At 41.8% G+C, this 9,878-nt stretch overlaps 1 long non-coding RNA gene across 1 annotated transcript; it reads right to left on the bottom strand.

Annotated features, from left to right (window-relative positions):
• Positions 1 to 1,781: 1,781 nt before the first annotated feature.
• On the bottom strand, positions 1,782 to 8,434 carry LOC101904351 (uncharacterized). Its single transcript, XR_001500764.3, has 3 exons — positions 8,258 to 8,434; positions 2,182 to 2,224; positions 1,782 to 2,014 (listed from the first exon to the last, which is right to left on the bottom strand). It is a non-coding gene; the product is annotated as an uncharacterized lncRNA (long non-coding RNA).
• Between the last annotated feature and the right edge of the window lie 1,444 nt (positions 8,435 to 9,878).

The following is a 9,878-nucleotide window of genomic DNA, read 5'->3' as shown; positions in this document are numbered from 1 at the left end:
AGATGATTTCCTTCCTGTCTTTCTAGTCACAGAATGTCCGGTGCTGGCTATAAATTATGGACAGAAGAACTCATTTGGAGAAATGTTGACCCAGTCATACTTCACAGGTTTATTGCTACCCTGAGAGAAATGAACCTTGTGAAATTATAACCGCCAAACTACAACCAAGATCCTTCCAAAGGCAGACCTCCAGCAAGCAGAGGAGAAGGTTAAGGATGGGGGAGGGGCATCAAGCGTGCTCAAGGAGGCAGGAAGAGGGCCAAGGAGACTGGGTTTAGTGAGCAGCCCAGGGGGTCTGACGTCGAGGGAATGATTACCACACTGTCTCTAATTCCCTTCATCAAGCAGCCTTACTTGAGATTCTCACGTCTTCAGGGTAAGTGATTATAACAAAAGTACATGTAAAATGCAGAGAGATTATGTTTTCTCTAACCTTCACTGGATTCTCAGAAGACCCCAGAAGCTAAAACTGCTAAAAAAAAAAAAAAAAGTAAAATAAAATAAGCTGGTCATGGAGGACTGAAGAAAGCTGTAAAGCCTTTGATCCTCCTTCCATGGGGAAGTGGGTTTTCTCTCCCCTCCCCACGGATCTAAACTGGACCATGGCTGCTTTTACCAGCAGGACGCTGGGGATGAGCTCCAGGCTCGGCCTGGACAAGCAACGCAAGCACCGGGGTGCTGGAGCCCTGAGAATATGGTCCATGAGAGGCTCCCACCGCACACAGAAGACCCAGAGGATGCGATGCTGGAGAGAGAGAGAGGCCAGGCAGCACCAGGCACCTGATGCGAACGGAGAAATCAGATTTGAGTGGATCCTGCAGGCCCAGCTGCTGCCAAACTAAGCAGAGACGAATCATCCAGCCAGCCCTTCCAGAGTTCCTGACCCACAACATCATGGATGACGTGATATAGTGGTTCTAAAATCACAGAAGTCAGGGATAACTTGCTTTAGAGCAAGAGATAAAGTTAACACACCTTCAAAGAGACTTAAGAATGTCACATACCACTCAAAACTTATGGACAGTCTGTAAAATTATAAACAGAAACATAATTCTAAAACAAAAGGTGTGGGTTCCTGTACGATTTCTGTATTGCTTACCAGTGAAGCTCTCTTTCAACAACTTCTTAGTTTAAAAAAAAATTTTTTTTAACTTGCCAAAAGAGAAACATTAAAAAAAAAAAAATCAGAACTTAGCATTTTCAATGCAAACAATGCAAATGATGTTTAGGTTTATTTCATTTTCTTGACTTTCCATCCTGCCTACTTTCCTGCCAGTCCTCCATGCACCTTCTTGTATGTTCTGCTCACACTTGTTCTCGGCTCATCTTACCCTCGATGCCTCCTCACCTTATTAGTTCATAGCCACTGTAAAATGGTTTTATTCCCAAATGACTTACAGAAGTTCTTTCCTGAATAACCTATAGATCCTTCACTGCCTAATCGATTAGTTCTCATTTTATTTTTGCTAAAGATTTGTCTAGGTAATTTGCCCGACACAAAGAGAAACTCCTAAAAATAGAAAAAAGAAAAGAAAAAAAAAGCCTAATAATTTTACTTAAGTTTAGATCCTATTACTTTTCTATAATTTCCCCTCCTACCCGTTGAAACAAAAGGAAATGTTAACTTTATAAGACACAATCTGGTTAAAGTGAACTTGCATAATTTCTTCTCCTCTCACTTACCTGGAATAAAAACTTAGGAATTCTCATGACTCTTGGATCTACCTTAAGTACCATCCTCACAACAAAAACTCCAATCATGATTCTATTTTAAACTGGATTTTCTAATTCTATGTAACAATCAAAATGGGTTTCTCACCAATTCTTACCTTAGTCTGCTAACTTTGGCATCAGCATCTTCCTAGTATTTTGAGAAGACATGGAGGAGAGAGTGAGAAGAGTCTTCATGGGTATTGTTGAATGTTTGCTTCACGCTTGCTGGATTTGGCAAGTTTCTACATCTCATTCTTTCTCTGGTGAGGTTTTTTAGAAATTCCTCCATTTCTGCAGTTCCCTTGATTACAGAAAATATTATTATTCCCTGCATGTCTAAGTCAAAAGATGCTGATACTCAAAATTTTTATTCCAAACTCAATCAAAATTTCATTCATTTTTTCCCCCAAGTTAATGTGGCAATGGATGTGTCAAAATACAGTGAAACAGTTTGGTAAAATACCATACCTCAAAATGATGGCGTATAAACGTTGAAATTCTCTGTAGAAATCTGGAAAATATGTATGTTATTAAATTAAAAACCATAATGCAAATATATGCATGCATAATTACTGAAACAGTTTAAATATGAAAAAATTTCAAGGTACCATAAAATGTAAAAAGCAGTTGTGTCTGTTGAATTTTGACAAGTATGCTGAAACCACTCAATGGGAAAAGAGCAGCCTTTGCAACAAAATGTAGTGGGATAACTGGACATCCGCACGTGAATGATGAAAATGGAGCCCTGCCTCTCGCCAGACAAAACTAACTCAGCATGGACCGCAGGTAGAAGTGTTAGAGCCAAATGTGTAAAACTCTTAGAAGAGAACATAAGAGCAAATCTTTGTGACCCTGACTTAGACAACGGTTCCTTGAGCAAAGCGCAGGGACAAGAGAAAAAGAGAAATCAGACTTCGCGAAAATTAAAATCTTTTGTGCTGCAAACAATACCATCAAGAAAGTGAAATAAGAACTCACAAAATGGGAGAAAACATTTGTTAAACAGGTCTGATAAGGAATTTGTGTTTGGAATAAAACAAAGAAAACTTACAAGTCAATAACAAAAAGACAACCCAATTTAAAAATGGGTAAAGAATCTAAATAGACCTTCTTCCAGATGATCAATAAGCAGAAGAAAAACGTGCCCAACCTCAGTAATGATTAGGGAAATACCAAAGAATAGCATAGTGAGATGCCATCTCACATCCACTAGAATGGCTATCATTAAAAGGACGAAAAAAAATATAACAAGCATATGCAAAGATTAGGAGAAATTGGAGCCCTCATATATTGCTGGCAGATGTTTTAAATGGTGCAGCCACTTTGGAAAATTTGACCATTTCTCCATCTGTTAAACATATAGCTTCCACAGGACTCAGAATTCCACTCCTGCATGTAAACCCAAGAGAAAAGAAAACACAAATCCACATAAAAAATCATTTCTAATGTTCACAACAGCACTGTTCATAGAAACTAAAAAGTGAAAACAACCCATGTGTTCCTCTACTGGTGAAGGTCAATTATTCTGTTGAATGAAAAAAGCCAGTCATAAAGATCACATGTTGTATGAGTTCATTTTCATGCAATTATCAGCATGTGAAATTTGTAAAGCAGAAAGTAGATTAGTGATAGTCAAAGGCAGGGAGTGAAAGTGTTGGCAGAAACTGGGAGTGACCGCTAGTTTGAGAGTTAAAGAATAAACTGTGATGGATCCAGGCCATGCAATATTATTCAGCAACAAAAAGAAGCTAAATCATTCAGCTCAGTTCAGTCCCTCAGTCGTATCGGAACTCTTTGTGACCCCATGGACAGCAGCACGCCAGACCTCCCTGCCCATCACCAACTCCTGGAGTTCACTCAGACTCACATCCATTTGGTCGGTGATGCCATCCAACCATCTCACCCTCTGTCGTCCCCTTCTCCTGCCTTCAATCTTTCCCAGCATCCAGGTCTTTTCAAATGAGTCAGTTCTTCACATCAGGTGGCCAAAGTATGGAGTTTCAGCTTCAGCATCAGTCCTTTCAATGAATATTCAGGACTGATTTCCTTTAGGATGGACTGGTTGGATCTCCTTGCAGTCCAAGGGACTCTCAACAGTCTTCTCCAACACCACAGTCCAAAAGCATCAGTTATTCAGTGCTCAGCTTTCTTTAAAGTCCAACACTCACATCCATACATGACCACTGGAAAAACCATAGCTTTGACTAGACGGACCCTTGTTGGCAAAGTAATGTCTCTTCTTTTTAATATGCTGTCTAGATTGGTCATCGGAGAAGGCAATGGCACCCCACTCCAGTACTCTTGCCTGGAAAATCCCATGGATGGAGGAGCCTGGTAGGCTGCAGTCCATGGGGTCGCTAAGAGTCAGACACGACTGAGCGACTTCACTTTTACTTTTCACTTTCCTGCATTGGAGAAGGAAATGGCAACCCACTCCAGTGTTCTTGCCTGGAGAATCCCAGGGACGAGGGAGCCTGGTGGGCTGCCGTCTATGGGATCGCACAGAGTCGGACATGACTGAAGTGACTTAGCAGTAGCAATAGCAGATTGGTCATAACTTTTATTCCAAGGAGCAAGTGTCTTTTAATTTCATGGCTGCAATCACCATCTGCAGTGATTTTGGAGCCCCAAAAATAAAATCTGTCACTGTTTCCACTGTTGCCCCATCTATTTGACATGAAGTGATGAGACCAGATGCCATGATCTTAGTTTTCTGAATGTTGAGTTTTAAGCCAACTTTTTCACTCTCCTCTTTCACTTTCATCAAGAGGCTCTTTAGTACTTCTTCACTTTCTTCCATATCTGAGGTTATTGATATTTCTCCCGACAATCTTGATTCCAGCTTGTGTTTCATCCAGCTCAGCATTTCTCATGATGTACTCTGCAGATAAGTTAAATAAGCAGGGTGACAATATACAGCTTTGATATAGTCCTTTCCAGATTTAGAACCAATCTGTTGTTCCATATCCAGTTCTAACTCTTGCTTCCTGACCTGCATATAGGTTTCTCAAGAAGCAGGTCAAGTGGCCTGGTATTCCTATGTCTTTCAGAATTTTCCACAGTTTATTGTGATCCACACAGTCAAAGGCTTTGGCATAGTCAGTAAAGCAGAAATCGATGTTTTTCTGGAACTCTCTTGTTTTTTTGATGATACAACTGTGTTGGCGATTTGATCTCTGGTTCCTCTGCCTGTTCTAAATCACTGGTACCTGCTAAAACATGATAAACCTTTAAATTATTCTGTTGAATGAAAAAAGCCAGTCATAAAGATCACATATTGTATGAGTTCATTTTCATGCAATTATCAGCATATGAAATTTGTAAAGACAGAAAGTAGACTAGTGATCGTCAAAGGCAGGGAGTGGAAGTGTTAGCAGAAACTGGGAGTGACCGCTAGTTTAAGAGTTAATAAAATGTTCTAAAATCAGACTGTTATAGCTATCCAGTATGAGAGTTATCCAGTGTGATGTGGGTCACATATACTGTGAACATTAATACGCCATATTGTGAAAGCACTGAAAACCATTGGAATACACATTTTAAATGGGTGAATTTTAATGTACACAAAATATAACCCAATAATGCTACTTCTGAAAAAGAGGATGGATAGTTGTTATTATAAAATGTTCTTTAAAATTTGTTTGTGAAATCATATTTGTATTCAGGGTATAGTCAATTACAATATTGTATTAGTTTTAGGTGTACAGCAAAGTGATTCAATTATATACTTTTTTCACATTATTTTCTATTATAGGTTATTATAGGATATTGAGTATAGTTCCCTTTGCTCTATAGTAAATCCTTGCTGCTTACTTATTTTATATAGTTTGTATCTATTAAACCCATAATAGATAAGTTTATTTTCTAAGTCTGTGAGTCTATTTCTGTTTTATAAATAAGTGCCTTTGTATCATTTTTTTAGAGTCTACATATGAGTGATATTGTGTGATAGTTGTCTTTCTCTGTCTGACTTGCTTCACTTAAAATAGTATCATAATCTCTAGGTCTATTCATTTTGCTGCAAATGGCATTATTCCTTTCTTTTTTATGGCTGACTAGTATTCTGTTGTATATACGTATCAATATCACATCTTCTTTATCCATTCATCTGTCGATGGACATTTAGGTTGCTTTAATGTCTGGGCTACTGTGAATAGTGCTGTTATGAAGGGTGGAATGCATGTATCATTTTGAATTAGAGTTTTCTCCAGATATATGCCCAGGAGTGGGATTGCTGCATCATATGGCTACTTTATTTTTAGCTTTTTAAAAATCTCCATACTGTTCTTCATAGTGGCTGCACCAATTTACATTCCTATGAACAGTGTACAGTTCCCTTTTTCCATACCATCTCAAGCACTTGCTATTTGTATTCGCCAAATATCGAAATGAATCCGCCACAGGTATACCCGCATTCCCCATCCTGAACCCACCTCCCTCCTCCCTCCCCTACCCTCCCTCTGGGTCGTCCCAGTGCACCAGCCCCAAGCATCCAGTACCGTGCATCGAACCTGGACTGGCGACTCGTTTCATACATGATATTATACATGTTTCAATGCTATTCTCCCAAATCTCCCCACCCTCTCCCTCTCCCACAGAGTCCATAAGACTGATCTATACATCAGTGTCTCTTTTGCTGTCTCGTACACAGGGTTATTGTTACCATCTTTCTAAAGTGTCATTCAACATACAGATGGCCAATAGGCACATAACATCTCATTGTGGTTTTGATTTGCATTTCTCTAATAGTGATGTTGAGCATCTTGTTATGTGCCTATTGGCCATCTGTATGTTGAATGACACTGTTGATCACTCCTGAGCTCACAAGCACAGCACTGCAGTTACTTAGAGAGGGAAGAGAGGTCCCTGCATCCCATCTGAGTGACCTTCACAGGTAGAGGAGTGAAGGCATGGTCACTTGGGCAGCTGGATGCACTGAATGAAGCAATTCTAAAGGAAATGATCTGCAACTCAGGCCACCAGCAACTTTCTCTGTGAATTAATTCGCTCTGAACCTGCTCATAAACACATCCACTTCAATGTAACGAAATAATCTGCTGGAAAAGACTGGTCCAATACAATCTGCACTTAGAACTGAGGCAATAATTTTGCTTGTCCCCTTCCACCAGCAATAGACTTGGAGCCTATCATGGTTAACCTATTGGAGCTGTGATCACTGTCTCTGTTTTTTCCTTTAGTTCTCTGGTTTCTGGTTTATAAATCTCTCCCTCCTCCCTCATACCATTTTCTTTGTTGTATCACTACAGACAGCACAGAGGTAAAATAAATGAAATCTCAGATCCTGAGGATCCTCAAAGCCTATCAACTGACTGAAGAAGGAGACCAGGGTCGGATCAGGAAGAGAGCTGCATGGTGTCCAGCCTGGTTGAGCCACATACCCTGTCCTGACAGCAATGTCCAGGCGCCAGAGGTGCATGCCCAGAGGCCACGCCCCAGCCCCTTGATTCTCAGGCTAATAGAATAAGACCTTACAAGTCAACTTTTCCAGCTCCCACACTTTATAGATGAGCAAACCAATGTCCAGGGAGATGGAAATGCTAGATACATGGCTAGTTAGTGACAGAGTTAGTGCTAGAATCTGTTCTTTGCTTTACATATAGTTATGGGAGAAAAACATCTTTCACTAAAAAATGTCATGCTAGAATCTTTAAGCTCCCAGTACCTCAGAATATGACCTTGTTTGGAAACTGGGAGATCACAAGTATGATTCTACTGAGCTGGATTATACTGGATTGTAAATTGTGGTCATACTGGACTAGGGTGCCCCCTAACCCAGTATAACAGGTGTCTTCACAAGAAGACAGAGACACAGGAAGGGAGCTACCTGAGGCTGAGGCCAGGGCTGCACTGAGGCAGCTGCAAGACAGGAGCACAGGGCTACTGGCAGAACACTGGCCCAGTTTCTCCAGAGCCAGAAAGGGGCAGGGAAGGACCTCCTGCCCCGTTCAGTGGAGTGTGGTCCCTCCAGCATTTTGATTTTGGACTTCTAACTTCCAGAACTTGGAGACAATACATTTCTGCTGTTTAAACTACCCAGTTTGTGGTACTTTGTTACAGTAGTCCTGGGATACTAACACACCCACCACTTTACTCACCAGTCAGTCCTAAAGGAAATCAACCCTGAATGTTCACTGGAAGGACGGATGCTGAAGCTCAAGCTCCAATACTTTGGCCATCTGATGCAAAAAACTGACTCACTGGAAAAGACCCTGATGCTGGGAGAGATTGAAGGCAGGAGGAAAAGGGGAAGTCAGAGGATGAGGTGGTTGGATGGCATCACTGACTCAATGGACATGAATTTGAGCAGGCTCCAGGAGATGGTGAAAGACAGGGAAGCCTGGCACACTGCAGTCCATTGGGTCACAAAGAGTCGGACATGACTGAGCGACTGAACAACATCTTTGCTCACACTGAGTCTTACAACAGGGCTGCTGCAGAGCAGACTTATCCTGTCTTTATGGTCACAGAAACCACAAGAGCCTGTCCACCTCCCCGGCTACTGTCCCTATATTTAGACACTCACTTTCAGACACCAAGTGCCAAAGGCGGTGTTTCTTCTTTCCTTTGAGCCACATTTCAAGTTGCATCAGGACCAGAGGAGTAGGAGTCACCACAGCACCTGTTAGGGGATATGAAAAATATTCTTGATGCCAAAACACCTCCCTTCCGGATCCTGACAACATGTCAGCAGACAGTAAGCCCTGGAGCATCAGCACTGAGTTCCCTTGAGTCGTCCCAACACAGACTGATCCAGGAAAGGCCGTGCGTGCTGTCCCCAACACTTCTGTATGGGTGGATCCGTCTCAGGTGGAAGAAGTGCACACACCACACACACAGGGAAGCCCCCAGTGCGGGCAGCTGGGTGTGGTAGAAGAGCGCTCCTGCTGGAGACCCAAGGACCCTGGCTGGAATCTGTGTGCTTTGCGGTGTGCCCCTAGGAAGGACATCTTCCTTCTCTGAGCTTCATCATCTGGAAGGCTTCCCAGGGTAAAGACTGACAGTTGGTAAAGAATCCACCTGCAATGCAGGAGATCTGAGTTCGATCCCTGGATAAAGGTACTAATACCCGCCTTGCCAGATTCATGTAATACATATAGATGAAGTTATTTAAAACACAGTCTATTTAGATATACAATAAATGAATGTGGGTTTGTTGATGTTTTCATTGCTATTTTATTAAATCCCAGCGCTGGACAAAGACCTTCATGGAAAATCTAACCATATCTTATCAGCTCTTCTCAATCCTATGCTAGAAGCATGAGACAGGGGTCCCACGTCATCCAGTTGTATCTGTCCTAGCAGAGTATCCATTCATGGAGCCACTGGGGTAGGGACCAACACCCATCTAAATCCCGGTCTCTGAACAGAGGGCTTGGTGCACAGTAAGCAGTCAAAAATATCTGTTGCATGTTGAATACATGTTACACAAACACTTTTCCTCAGGATTCGCAATCAGCCATTTAAAATGAGCGAGTAAGTATTCTCGTCCTAGACCACTGACTCTTCTCACTATTAAGGAGTGCCAGGTACGGACATCATCCAAGGTCACCCAGCCTCAATCTGAAAATACGCTGTCTTTCACGAGAGCTTTCCAAAACCAGTGCATCAGTGACACTTTGCTGTAATCAAATTTTACAGTAAGTCAGTCCTTTGGATGTTGCAGCCTAGGAGTCACGCTTTCTGATATTTCTCTTGCCCCAGATTTGCATCCATAGGCTTCCAAATGTGCATTCTCTTCCACGGAAGCTCAACTGGCCTGTTTTTAAATCTGAGATCTTCAAAGAGGATGCTGTACACACATGCATGTGCGCACTCATGCGCACACACACACACACACACACACACGTAATAACTGGATACGAGTTAGTCCAGGCCCATTTCCCTTGAGTCTCTTCCCTTCTTGTTTTATGTCCCTTGCTTTCTGGTTTCCGTGTGCAGCCTTAAGACAGGCATCCTTTGCTATATTCATCCTCTCATGTCAATTATGTCAGTTGCCCGACTTTAATAGTCTCATCACCATCGTTTGAGGACTGTGACAAACAACAAAAGAAATCTGCTGTGTTCTTCCTGTAGGCTCTCAACAGAAGCAGACTGAAAAAACCCTGTGACTTGACTGCCATCTAGAGAAGGCTAGAGATACTGGA

Source organism: Bos taurus, chromosome 8, assembly GCF_002263795.3.
Source record: "Bos taurus isolate L1 Dominette 01449 registration number 42190680 breed Hereford chromosome 8, ARS-UCD2.0, whole genome shotgun sequence".
Classification (NCBI taxonomy): Eukaryota; Metazoa; Chordata; class Mammalia; order Artiodactyla; family Bovidae; genus Bos; species Bos taurus.
This window is presented reverse-complemented; position numbering and strand designations above follow the sequence as displayed.